Source organism: Ahaetulla prasina, chromosome 1 (assembly GCF_028640845.1).
Source record: "Ahaetulla prasina isolate Xishuangbanna chromosome 1, ASM2864084v1, whole genome shotgun sequence".
NCBI classification, from domain to species: domain Eukaryota; kingdom Metazoa; phylum Chordata; class Lepidosauria; order Squamata; family Colubridae; genus Ahaetulla; species Ahaetulla prasina.
In genome coordinates this window covers 224211740-224226201 of record NC_080539.1, presented here as the reverse complement: position 1 = coordinate 224226201, position 14462 = coordinate 224211740, and the positions used below count along the sequence as shown (strand labels likewise).

The following is a 14462-nucleotide window of genomic DNA, read 5'->3' as shown; positions in this document are numbered from 1 at the left end:
TTGTTAAGTGAATCTGGCTTCTCCATTGATTTTGCTGGTAAGGAAGTTGCAAAGGGGGATCACGTGACCTGGGGCACTAAATCCGTCATCTGAATGTAACTCACGTGACCATTGGGGCTGCTACAATGGTCGTAAGTGTGAAAGATGGTTGTAAGTCACTTTTTTCAGTGCCGTTGTAACTTCAAATGGTCACTAAATGAACTATTGCTAAGTCGAGGACTACTTGCGTTAGAAATTCATCCTGTGTCTCCAAATTGAATCCTACCTGAGTCTAATGAAGATGAGGATGATCACCATATGTTTATTTTGTTATTTCACAGCCTTCAAAGGTACAGTGCCTTAATTTACTTTCACAGTTAGATGATAGTATTTTTGTCATTAATCTAGAATCATTTCAGTAGTTCAACAATGTTTTAGATACTCAGTAGAACTACAATCTACAACTGTGGGAAATAGTCCCAAGGACAATAGAAAGGCCAAACTATGATCAGACTGTGGTTACAGAACCAATTGTAATCTATCCCATTCCTCCAATCATTATACCAGGGGTGCTTAAATCTGGCCTACGGGGCTGGCCTGGAAATAGGAAAGGACCAGTCCGCAGTGCCTCTGGCAGCCAAAACGGCACATGGAGGGGCCACGTACGCCCCTCCATGCCCCGTTTTGGCCAGCAAAGTGCTGCAGGAGGCTGTCCAGGCCGAAAACGGGGCATGGGGGGATGCGCACAGCCTCCCCGTGCCTTGTTTTGGCTGGCAGGGTGCTGTAGGAGGCGTCCGTCCCGCTTCTCCCCCCCCCAGCCGGCCCATGGAGAATTACAATGCTGATACGACCCTTGAAGAAATCCAGGTTTGACACCCCTGCTCTATACCAATACAGGAAACAAATCACAACCCAACATTGGTCTAGCTAATGCCAATGATAAGGTCAGGACTGACTCACTGGAATATTCTATGACACAATTTTTAGTAAGTCCCACCCCAAAACTGAGGTCATAACACATGGAACTCTCCATCATAAATGAGATCGGTGCATGCCAAAAGAGTGATACAGCTTTTCTTCTAATGCCTTCCTAACTATATCCTTGGGCAGACCCAGATTTCAAAATTATCAGGCAATGTCACCTCTATTTCTAGAAAGGAAAGAACACAGTTCCTTTGAGGCATATATGTGAGCGATGCTGACCGAATACTGAACAGAAACGCTGCAAGCAGGTTCAAGAGAAAAGAGAAACTCTCTTTTTGTTCCTGTGGTGCTCTGCCTAAAGCCATGGTTTTGCTACCTCCTCCTGATCCTCACAGGACTTCTTTATCCATTGGAAAGAGTGCAGGTAGTTCTCGACTTATAACCAGTCACTTAGTTACCAAAATTATGACAGATCTTCAAAAGGTACTTACGACCGGTTCTGAAATTCTGATGGATGCCACCCCGACAGTCACGTAATTACATTTCAGGCGCCTGGCAGCCAGTCCACATTTAACTTTAATTGCAATTACCTGCGGTCATGTGATGGTGATTTAGAATATTTTTGCCTAAAACTGGCATTTACTTCTGTTTTTTTGTCAAAAACGCCTCATAGTGATCAAAGGGCTTGCTTAACAACTGTGAATTCACTTAAGGACCATGGCGATTCATTTAACAACCATCACAAAAAAGTCTAAAATCAGTTTTTTCACATGACAACCCATTCCAAGACCATTGTAACTTACAACCTTATACTCAGTCATAAGTCAAGGACTACCTGTATTTATTTTACTGTTAAGAGGATAGGTACCAATGTCACAGGAGAGCACATGAAATCAAAGTAATGGACCAATATAAAAGAATGCACACTTAAGCATCGTAAAGACTTTCAATTCTTCCTACTAAAAGCCTTTAATTCCACAAGTATATATTTAATAAAATATGAATTACACACACACACACACACGTATACCATGTTTCCCCGAAAATACGACATGTCCTAAAAAAACAGGCCAAGCCTGATTTTTGGGGTGGGCGTAAATATACATCCTCCCCTGAAAATAAGCCCTAGTGAAGGGGTAGGCATGGCCAGCACAGCAGGCAGCCCTTCCTTTCCCCAGTCACCTCTGGGTTTCTCAGCCCTTTAATCCGATCACTTGAGCTGCTCAGGCCACCATTCACGAAACAGGTGATTCACGGGTGCTGCTCAGGCCGCTTCTTCCAGCAAGCGCAGCCACTTTTGCAGCCAATTGTGGCTGCAAAAGAAGCCGGAGGCCAAGCAACGCACCCCACATTCCTCGCACCCTGCTTACCTAATGATGACAGTCACAGCAGGCAATTCTGTCCACAGAACAGCTGCCTCATGGGTGCCGCTCTAGCCGGCGCCTTCAGCAAGCACGGCCACTTTTGCCATCGATTATGCTCACTTCTGCAGCAGGAGGCCAAGCGATGCGCCCCATGTGCCTTGTGCCGGCCTTCCAAAGGGTACTATAGTAGCAGCTATCCACAATTTTTTAACCTTTATTTTGTCCTGACCCACGTGGCCCAGTACGGTCGGACAAAATAAGGGTTAAAAAATTGTGGCTAGCTGCTGCTACAGTACCCTTCAAAATCCTGGTGTGAGGCGCGAGTCTCCTGCTGCAGAAGTGGCTGTGCCCGAGGAGCGCTTTTGGGAGAGAAGGCAAAGGGAAGTAATTGCTTGCAAACTTCCGTCCCGCTCCCGCCTCTCTGCCGGGTGGCCTTCGGCAGCCCCAGACGCCCAAAGTCCACACGGCTCCCTTTTCCACAGTGCCCGGCTCTTTTTTGAGGGCGTGGCAGGTGGGGTGTGGGAGAAGCGAGATGCTTGGAGTGAGACAGGGCTCACTCCTCTTGCAATCTTCTTCTCCCTCCCCCCTCGCTGAGAATGGCAGGGCTTCCTGCCCCTGCCCAAACTGAATACAATTTGGGGGTGGCAGGTGGGGAGGGGTGGGCCCAGGGAGATGCGAGAAACCCTGCCATGCCCGATGAGGTGGGGAGAAGAGACGGCAAGAGGGGCCCTGTCACACTCCAAGTGTCTCGTTTCTCCCTCGCCCCACCTGCCACCCCGCTTGACAAAGAAACGGAGGGGAAGGGAAGAAGCCAGGCTGCTGTTACGGTACAATTGGGGTGCGTGGAGCTATCTTACCTGTCTTGCAGCTCTGTCGCATGTCTTGCCATTGTCTGCAGGCAAACATGTTGTAGGATTGAAAAAAAAAACCTCACAAGTTCGAGAAGTTTGATTGAACTTGCGAGAAGTTTTTTTTTTACCTTACAACGTGTTTGCCTGCAGACAATGGCGAGACACGGGATGGAGCTGCAAGGCAGGTAAGACGCGCGTCTCGCATTTCCCCAGACCCTGGCAATGGGGGGAGAAGAGACGGCAAGAGGAACGAACCCCGACTTGCTCCACATGTCCTGCTTCTTCCCCACCCCACATGCCACCCCCCTTGATAAAGAGCTTGGTGCTGTGGAAAAGGGAGCCGGGTAGGCGCCGGCTTTGTCCATCTGGGGTTGCCGGGGATTGCCCGGTGGAGAGATGGGAGCGGGGCAGGAGTTTGCAGACGAGGGGGATGGATGGATGGGAGGTGGGCAAGGGCCAAAAAACTCTGGGGAGATTTCCACCTTTAGTTGCCCCAGCGAACAGCTGATGAGTGGCTGTGCTCCGCTGCCACAGCAGGCCATGAGGAGGCCATGCTCGCTGCCTCCTGCACCCCCCAAATAATAAGGACACCCCCCGATAAGAAGGCCAAGCCCTTATTTCAGGGTTTAAAAAAATATAAGACATATTAGACTGATTTTCGGGAAAACATGGTGTGTGTGTGTGTGTGTGTGTGTGTAATGAAAAGAAGTATCAATTGCTTTGCGAAGACAATTTAAAAGGAGATATTGTTCTATTCAGTCCAATCGGGATATATTTATTATTAGAACCAACTGAACAAATTCACATCACCATTGATATCCTAACTACCATTTTGTTCTGATAAGTTCAGAGCTTGATTCAAAACAGACATTTAAAAATATCACGTACATATTATTGATGTTGTGTTTACCTAGTAATTATACAAATAATTTTTGTATACTGAAAAGAAGGTTTTTAAAATATTCTTTTAGTGGCAGGAAACTGCATCCTTTAGGCCCACAGGCTACACAGCAAGAGTGTATAGGGCCCTAGAAGGAGGTCATTTGTCCAGACATACAACTGGCTATTGAGAAATTAAACATCTGCAACATCTGCCTGCCTCCCTCTTCTGACTTAATTTCAAAGCATGATTTTACCATTACTTATATGTACTGATCACCAACTACAGAATAAAGCAATTGATACAATAATGTTACAATTACTTATAACATTATAATACAAAATAAGGAACCTCTAAATTAAAACATCTACCACAAAGAATATTTGCAAATGCTGTACTGGCTGATTCTAATCTGTCATCTCATAGTTATTGTTTACAAATAAATTTTTCTCTCCCCAATTATAAATAATTGACAGTTCTTTAAGGCATATTATAATTGTATTCCTGCCATAGTTTGTATAAATTACAATGATTTTGACAAAGCATATTTCATTATTCTCATCCACATTGTTTGGATTTGTTCTTCACTGTAATCTGCCATAATACTTGCTGCCTTAATGATAGGTTGCACTGCATCTCTCTTTTTTTTAAAAAAATGGCTTTGTAAATCTGCAGGAAGACACTCAAATTAGGTTAGAGGGCATACATGAATATTCCTATCACTAAATTTATGCACTGCATGGCAGCATATCCAATGTGAATTAGGGAAATAACATTTGAAACACTTTCCTTTAAATACAGTGCCTACACAGATTATTTGATGAGGAGACAAGTCGACACTATCAATTGTGAATGTTGATTTTTGGCATGATCTCTCCTTCAAGACAAAAATGACTTCTGGAGATTACAGGGACATTCTCATGTCAGTCCCTTGGCAACTATAAAGTAGGTTGATACTGCCTTCTTCTGGCATGGATTTTCATCTCAGTCTAGCCAAATGTTTCTCAACCATAGCAACTTTAAGGTGTGTGGACTTCAATTCCCAGAATTGTGGCCGGGGAAAACTGGGGGTTTCCCATGCAAGTTGGGGAAATCTGGGAGTTGTAGACCACATATCTTAACGTTGCTAAGGTTGAGAAACACTGGGCTAGCCAATAGTTTTGTCATAATGTTCCTTGATGGTTTACTACCCAGGCCGATTTGCTTTATTTGTGAGCCCAAGCCAAAATTGTTACAGAGTTCCAATATGCTTAACACTTAACAGAGGACAAATAATACAGACACTCGTCTTTCCCAGAAAGAATAAACTCCCAAGTAAGTATATAGCTCATTCTGTATGGAGAACCTGTGCTATTTTCAAGTTCACAGCCTTTTAAGTAACATCACTTAAACTATTTTACTGAAATTAGATCCTTTAATAACCACAGTGTTTGAGAATGCGTTCATCCTACTCAAGAAGTACAAGTCAAACTAGTTTTTCTTGATTTAAATGTGAATGGGAAATCTATGGATAAGATTCATATCTCTGCTCTGTTCTCTTCATCATAAAGGTGCTAAATAGAGTAAGACATGGACGCTATAAAGCCATTTGGGGATCTTAGATCAAAATGGAACAGCAGCAAGGTAGTTCCAGTCAGGAGTATTACAATGGTTTATTTTATTGTTATCATCCCATCCTTCTTTCTATGATCAAAAACAATATTATGAGGCAAAACTGAACCATAGCATTTCTTTCAAAGACTTCCGGTGGGCAGCTCAAATTTATATATCAAAACCACAGACATCCACTGTTTTACCACATATTCTGGTTATTTTATGGCTGATCTTCTTTGTTTAGACCAGCCAGATATTTAAACCAATGCCCACTCCTAAATTCAGGAGTGCACTAACACTAGCATGTTTTGCTGCACTTCCAACAGCTGTCTTTGAAATAAAATTCAGATAAATCCCTTATTAAAATCCTGTCTTTGTGGTGAAGTGCAGTTGAAAATACTGCACTGCTATTCCCTAAGAATGCGTGGCTACATTTTATGTCAATTTTAATACATCTCCAGGTCAAATATATATAGAGACTCTTATCATTTGAGAATTCAATATTTGCTTGAAGATTGCATTTCTTTCACAGCTTTATAAAGAAGTCAGCCAGAGCAAGAGAGAATTCCAGAGGGTGCAGAACATGATAGAATACAGTCACAATAGCCCCTCCTGTGCCATTTTAAATGTTCTGAGAAATTCACAGCTTGTTTTGAAATTCACTGGCTCTCTCGAAGCCAACTCCAAGCACATTCAGGATCAGGGGATAGGAAAACCAACTATCTTAAAGTAGACAACTAAGTAAGGTAGTCAACTTACAATCACAATTCAGCACAAAATTTATGTTGCTAAGAGAAATTTGTTAAGTGAGTTTTGCCCCATTTTACGACTTTTCTTGCTACATTTGTTAGGTGTTTCACTGCAGTTGTTAAATTAGCAACATGGTTGTTAAGTGAATCTGGCTTCCCCATTGACCTGAATTGTCCACATTCCATGAGATCACCAAATGTCATAACCGTCTGTCATTAATTGAAATCTAGTGAAATCTGTTTATCTTTGTGTGTGTGTGTGTGTGTGTGTGTGTGTGTGTGTGTGTGTATGGATAGATAGATAGATAGATATATAGGGAGGGAGGGAGGGGGGGGAAGGGATAGTCATCAAATAATAGTAGCAATAATTATATTTTGAATCTGCATCAGAAACGTGCTTTACACTTCCAGACTGTAATCTGGAAACTACTGGTCTAAACCATGATCTCGGCTGGATATGTTCCATATATCACTTGAGAATGTTCTACTAATATAAATGAAAGCTATTTTTTGAAGGAATCGGGCCAGTTTATTATTAAGTAAATTACTTAAACTTACAATCCCATCGGCATCAGCGTGATAAATTAAGATGTACTAAAACAGTATAGCTCCTAAATATTGGAACATAGTAGAAGGTCCTCTGTTCTAATTTTAGTGATTTCTCAAATATATGACTTCCAAGTACCCTTATTAGCATTCAATAATTTTTATTTAAAAATGTAAAGCTAACACTGTTTTATGAAAAGGTCATGCAAAGAATAATTCAGAAAACAGAGAAATGAAACATGGATTTTAAAAATAATTGCATATTTCAAACATTTACTAGTTTTTTTTTTTATTTATTTATTTACATTTATATCCCGCCCTTCTCCGAAGACTCAGGGCGGCTTACATTGTGTAAGGCAATAGTCTCATCCTATTTGTATATTTATATACAAAGTCAACTTATTGCCCCCCCAACAATCTGGGTCCTCATTTTACCTACCTTATAAAGGATGGAAGGCTGAGTCAACCTTGGGCCTGGTGGGACTCGAGCCTGCAGTAATTGCAAGCAGCTGTGTTTAATAACAGGCTGTCTTACAGCCTGAGCCACCCATGGCCCTTTATGAGTTTATGCTCATTATTAGACCTGGTTGGCATAGAGATTCATAGAATTATAGAAGTAAGATTCTCTTGTCTTGGCTATCAACTATTGTGCTCGGAGTAAAAATTCAAATGAAAGAATCCCAGGCAAATGGTTGTCTAGTCTCTGATTGAAAACATCTCATGATGTTTTTGCTGAGTACCGTTTTTAATTCCACTGGTGAACTCTTATTATTAAGAAATGTTTTGTAACATTCAATCAGAATCAGCCTCCTGCAATTTAAATCTAATATTCTGTGTACTACACTCTTGAATGAGAATAGATCTTGACATCCTTAAATGGTTTTTTTCAGGAATCTATACAATGATATAACACCGTCTCTTTCAGTCTTCTCTTTTCAAGGCTAAACATATGCAGCTCTTTCTCTTTACAGACTTACTTTAGTCTTTTTTTTCCCTGATCATCTACGTCCTTCTCTAAAGCAGTTACATGTTTCTGTAACCCTTCCAAAAATGCTCAGAGCTGGATGCAATACTTGGGAATTTGTTGGACAAGAGCTATGCTAATCTATGATAGTCAAACTAGATGCTTCCTGGTTTTTGAGGAGAATCTGATGGAATCAGAATTATTTTCCATAATTTGGAAATGCAGCATTTTTGTGGTGGTTGTAGCCATATCATGCTGCTGACTCATTCATTTTGCAATCATTTTCCAAAACATTTTTTATCCTCCATCCTATTTGTGCATTTGATTTTTGTTCCTTAAAATATTTGTCTTGGTTAAATTTCATTCTGTCATAATTCAGCTATTTTCCATAACCTTCTATCAAGGTTATTTTTAATTTTATTTTTGTCTTATGTAAGACATCTTAACCAATTTTGTGGCACCTGAAATTTTGGTAAGAATTCCATCTACTCATCCAAACCACTGATAAAAATAATAAGAGGATTGATCCTGGTGATTTCTATTCAATACCTCTCTCAAAGTTCTTATAATCTATTCATTCAGAAAACTCATAATTACTGCTGCACTCTTAACCTTGTGAGGAATCTACTTCTGGAAACCATCTTCCAACATCTTGAGTTTACAACAGCATCTAGGACTGCTCTCCTTAAGTGATGCAGTCACATGATGTCACTTAGACCAGGGATCTCCAACCTTGGTCCCTTTAAGACTTGTGGACTTCAGCTCCCAGAGTCCCTCAGCCAAAGCTGGCTGAGAAACTCTGGGAATTGAAGTACACAAGTCTTAAAGGGACCAAGGTTGGAGACCCCTGACTTAGACTGCATCACTTATAGGTGGGAATCATGGTCCCAATTGCCAACATAACCTGAGGACTACCTATAGAATGAATTTCTTCAAGGGAAGCATCTACTCTTTCCAGAGCAATAGAAGCTACAGCTATTAAAACTGGGTTACTACTTTAATAATTGTGGCATCCAACTATTTCACCAGCTCACTAGTATGACTTGTTTTAGAACTTCAACAATTCACTTTTTATGCTATTCCTTATTCTTGCCTCTTGCACCCGGCTCCTTCTTGCTCAGATAACAAATTCTTAGTCAATTGATCTTCTCTTTCTTCTTTAGAGAGAAGTCTGCTGTGTTCATTATTCTTTCATCTCACTTCTATATTAAAATTAACAAACAGGGACACATTTAATTATATATAAATGTTCACGTCTTTATTTTTACAAAATATTTTAGGTTCGGATTTTAGTAAAATAAATCTGATCTTTTTAAAAAAAATCACTGATTTTTATTTTCACAATTTTATAACATCATTTTAAGAGAGACCTTTTTTTATTTAAAACTGGCAGGCATTCCCAAATCCTTCTGAATTATTGAAAAACATATTCTTATGGCATATACCCTTAACAATACTCGCCATTTTATAACAAAAAGGAACACTATAAAAAATAAAATGAAAAATAAATTCAACATTTTAGGAAAAGAAAATGAATTTTAAAATGTAAGTAACATATTTGATTTCCCCTAAATTTGGACAATGCAGGTAAAAATATGTATATAAAGCAATCAATGCCGAGTAAAAATTTCCCGTGAAAGTAATAATTTAAGAGATCCTTAAGAATGTCATGTATACTGCAGGTAACTGCAGTTCAATGACATTTTAACTTTTGACCACATGTCTAGAGGCTATTCACTTACATTTTAATGCTGAAACTGCCTGGAATAATAGCTAATTGCAACTGCATACAACAGTCTAGTATTTATATTGTTTCTAGAAAACCCTCTGAGTTCCAAGCAACTAAAATGAAAAACACTTTGAGCAATTTTAACTCACTCTCTTCTATATATGCTTCTGTATGCTGCTTTATCTATGTGTATCTGCAAGATCTTATCTTAAAAATGTGGAAGTTAGCATAATCTACATAGTTTATTATTTGTGTTCTTGGTTTCTTCATGTTCAGGTAAGACAAGATTCAGCGCAAGCTGAAAGCCCTTGTATTTTCTGAGACTTCCTAATCCAATGACAATTATTTGAGCTGAGGCAAATTTTATGTGGATTGGTATTTGTTTTATTTCTGCTGACTATGGATTTGCTGCTTCTAAACTTTTTGCTGTTGGTTTGAAATTCAATGAACTATCAATATGACCTTGCGGCCATCAGTTTTGGCAAAGTGCACATGTTCTTCTTGGCTATGTTCCCTGTAAATGAAACTTACAAAACCAAGTTTCACCACATGAAAAAAGCATATTGATATTGTCAAACTACAGTCTGTCTGTCTGGTCTGTCTGGTCTGTCTGTCTGTCTGTCTATCCATCCATCCATCCAGAAAATAAGTAAAAGTGCCACCAAAAAGACTTGAATTAGTCAGGGATGGAGCACATGTTTATTCTCAAATGTCACAAAATTCGCAGCATCTGCTCAGAACAGAGAACCCTGGAAGAATAATCTGCGAGACTTATTAGCCATGGCTAATAAGTGGCAATAGTCAATAATTTGCACCAGAGCACATTAATAAATGTATTGTTATTCGAGTTAGCATCCAGAAAACCAAAGAGGCTTTGAGTTGATTTATTTTTATTAGAAAGGAGGAATCAGGGATTCATATTACATTACAATTATTCTGCAAGCTATAAATTGCCTTAAATTTAAGATTAGCATCTTAAGGCCTGCTTTTTGGTATTCCAGTAAAAGCTATGAAACTGGCAAATATTTTTTAAAAAGCCTTTTCCTTGACTAGATCCATATTTGTAGAATATTCTCCTTATTAAAATGAGAATTTTCCACCTTCTATCGACTTTTAAGTTTTTAAGGAAACATTTCTTCCAATAAGCATTCTCTTATTGTCAATACACTTCCACTATGTTTACCTATCTTCTTTTTCTAATGATATGTGGGGTGAATGGTGTTTTTAAAAATTTACCTAAGCGTTCTGTATTTATAAATCAGCTTTGTTAGGTATTTTACCTTACAAACACTGAACAAATGCCTTGTTTTGGCATTCTTCTTTATAAGGGTTTCAATCAGCTTAAGCTCCTCTACTATTGTGATGCTAACTAGATGTCAAGAAGAAACAAGCTTCCCTCTTGATGATAAATATTAGAGCTCTACAGCAATACAGCTTCAATGCAGAGAAATAGTAATTTGGAGAGTGTATACATCTCCTTACATCAAAAGGAACCTTTCAGAGAAAAATTGCATCTTTCAGGAGATGCCGATCACCTTTCCCCTTTCCATTCTGGCCCCTGCTCAGTGATATAAAAATCATTTTCAAATTCAAAAATTCCAATTCTAATCTAAGTCTACCATTATCTAGGTTGCAAAAATCTGCTTGCCTCTGGTAGAGTAGCAAACAGTTTTCTGTTTCCTGCTATCTAATGCTGAGATTTTTGTAGCCCAAATATGCTAGCCTTACTCAAGTCTTTCCCTAATCCTCCCACATCTCTTTTACAAAAGTAAATTTACCGAAGAATCTTTCAATTAATGAATTAATTATTGCAAATAAATGACAGAATGTACATAAACATTCTGCATAACCCAGATGATAAGAAATAAAAAAATGAACAATTCTGAAAACATGATGTTTCTGTACAAAAAGGGTTAAGAGGAAATAAATTAAGAAGGAATATCATATAAATTCTCCTCTTCCAGTCTAAAGACACTAACTCCCTAATAAGACATGTGACGGCTGGCTAGGCCTAGCATCAGAAAATCATTCAGATGTGAAGCAATACACCAGCATTTAGGTCAGACTGCAGCTTTTCCTGCCTGCTCCAAAGATCGGAAATCCTGGGTGGGGAGAAACAGGGAGGTAACTTGGCAAGGTCAGCAATTCTGGCAAAAATAATTCTGTAGGTTTGCGTTTATTTAAAAAAAAAAAAACTTTTGAAAATTATCTTTTCCCTCTTACCATTTTAAAACACTACCGAGTTGCCAAAAAACAGAGCCCCGTATTTATTAAAGGGACAAAGAGCAACTTATCAAGACAAGGCAAAACAGATTTTAATCTGTCTTTTGACAAGAACACACTCTGTGCTTGAGCAACAAAAATCAAGCTTCAGGTAAATGCAGAAATCTGTCTTACACCGAATCAGATCATTAAATCATCCTGCTACTATTGTTTACTTTGAGCAACAGAGAAGATTTCCAGAGAGACCAGAGTTAGCCGATGCTGTAGTTGCAAAATACATGCTGCGACACTGAGCTTTGTCCCACTTGCATTTTCTTTTGAACTTTAAATAGTAATGACCTCGGAATTTTTATGTACAAAAAAATATCCCGTAATATACTTTCTATCCCTGCCAAGTTCCGATTCTCCTACCTACTACAAAGAAAGGGACATTCCTGTCATTCAACTCCCTCCAATAAACCCTACCTACTGGAAACAATGGCCAACTTGCCCAAGAATTATGCATATTGTGGTTCAACTGATCCGAAGATCAACTAATGGGATATGGGTACCTTAGAACATGGATAGTCATTTGTTCATTGCATTTCTGTGTTGCAGAGACAGCAAATCTCTCGTGATTTACAAATCAAATCAGACCATCTTCTCCTGAACAAAGCCTTCTGAAAGTCAAAGATATATAGGCCCGTTACCCTATAAGGCTTTAAAATCACCATCATGCATATACTTGGGAAATCTACAAGCGTCAACAAATTAGCATTAAACAGCGTTACGATAGTTCAATTAGCGACCGTTCTAAGTTACGACATAACACCCTCCCCCAAAGTACTTATAACACAGTCCTGAAGTTACGAACGTTGTAGCACCACAGCAGTCATTTACCCTTACAAATGACCGCAGAGGCACTGCAACATTTGCCCTGTCTATTTCCCCCATCCCTGTCAAGTCTCCATAGATACTGGGCCTGTGGATACTCATCTTGCAAAGATCTAGAGAGCCTTTGGTTTCTTGGCCTGCTTTGGTGCTTCAGGCCTTTGGTGTGTAAGTACTGCAAGCTCATGCCAGATCAGTAGCACGAGAACTCAACTACTGATCGCACGATACTTTAGGCCTCTGTTATCTGCAAATGGGGGGGGGAGCATAAGATATCTCAGTGGGCTGGGGGAGACCTTGGGAGGTCATAAGCACTAGGGCCCACCCACCCCGGCCTTCCCAACCCTGAGATACCTCGTGCACTTAACCCACACACTCGATTAGTGAATTAGCAATTAGCGAATGTGTGGGTAAATGCAGGGAGCGATCACATTCAATTTACATGATTAACTTCTATGAATCCTCAGGTTACGAATATAATTGGCAGGCTTAATTACATTCATAACTCGAGGATTAGCTATATTGAAAACTGTGCCCAAGAGTGTTTCTGGTTGTTGCATTTTGTACTAATTGCAATGAAGGTAGTCTTCAATACAGCCTCAGGTGGTGCACACTGGAACCATCCAATCTGTAGGAAATTTTATTTATTTATTATATTTCTTACCGGATCTTTATTACTATGTAAGTAATATTCCTGCCTGTTCCTATTCTCCTTGCAACAACATCCTGGTGAGGTGAGTTGGGCTGAGATAGAATGACTGGCCCAAGGTCACCCAGCCTGTTTTCATACCTAAGGCGGATCAAGAACTCAGTTTCCTAGTTTCCTGATCAGCATCTTAACCTCTACACCAAATTGGCTCATCAACATCAAACAAATGAGGGCATAAGTGATAAAGCATCAGATGAATCTAAGGAAAGGCACCCTTGTCTATGGCTTTTATCTGCTGAATTCCATCCCAAATTATGAGGCTGCTATTTTGGGAAAAGGGTAATAATTTTCATAGATAGTAGAAGAGCTATCCATCTACCATGTGGTTGCAGGACAAACCATCACTCCATCTTGCTCAATCTCAGCAGATTTTCTTCTACCCAGACCCTTGCAGCCTCCTGACATTGAGTCAAGTTCTCTGTAACATTCCCTTTGCAGTCCCAAATGTGATGCCCAGGACTGCAGGAACAGGTGTAACGAATTGTCCATCCTCTTATGTAACAAGTCAGCCTAGCACCTAGTGTCACATCATCTTTGCTGGTCACTGTCAATTTGCCTCCCACCCTCATATTCCTTCAAATGGCCCAATCTCATGTCCAAACCGTGAGATGTAGCACCTGCCCTCCATTCATCCCCTCAATTAAATTAATATATATATATATCCAGCTAATCTTGGTTGCTTTGCCAGCCACCAAAATATATTACTAGTCCCTAAGCAGAATCCATCTATCAGCACTCCCTGCAACCCAAAAAACCCCAAGCCCTCGTTTTTCCTTTCACAAAGGTTAACTTTCATTCTCACTTCTGAATGGAGTTGGAGCTCTCACAATCTCTCCAATAGCAATAGCACTTAGACTTTTTTTAAAAATAATTTTTATTTCCATTTTCCAACATCATATTTATGTACAAACTATTATCCATCATTAATCATTAATTTTTATTTATTACTGATTCAGGCCTGCCCGACTGCCACTTCCTTTCTTCACAACCTCCCTCTCTACCCTCTACCACTTTCACATCCTTCATCTCCTTCACTTTACTACTTCCTCTCCTCCTTCTCCACTCCTCCCTTCTTCCACCC

General features: G+C 39.8%; 1 protein-coding gene across 7 annotated transcripts in view; it reads right to left on the bottom strand.

The window, feature by feature from the left end:
• Positions 1-14462, bottom strand: part of RBMS1 (RNA binding motif single stranded interacting protein 1) — a 145280-nt gene that overhangs the window by 56359 nt on the left and 74459 nt on the right. The gene's annotated exons all lie outside the window — the stretch shown is intronic.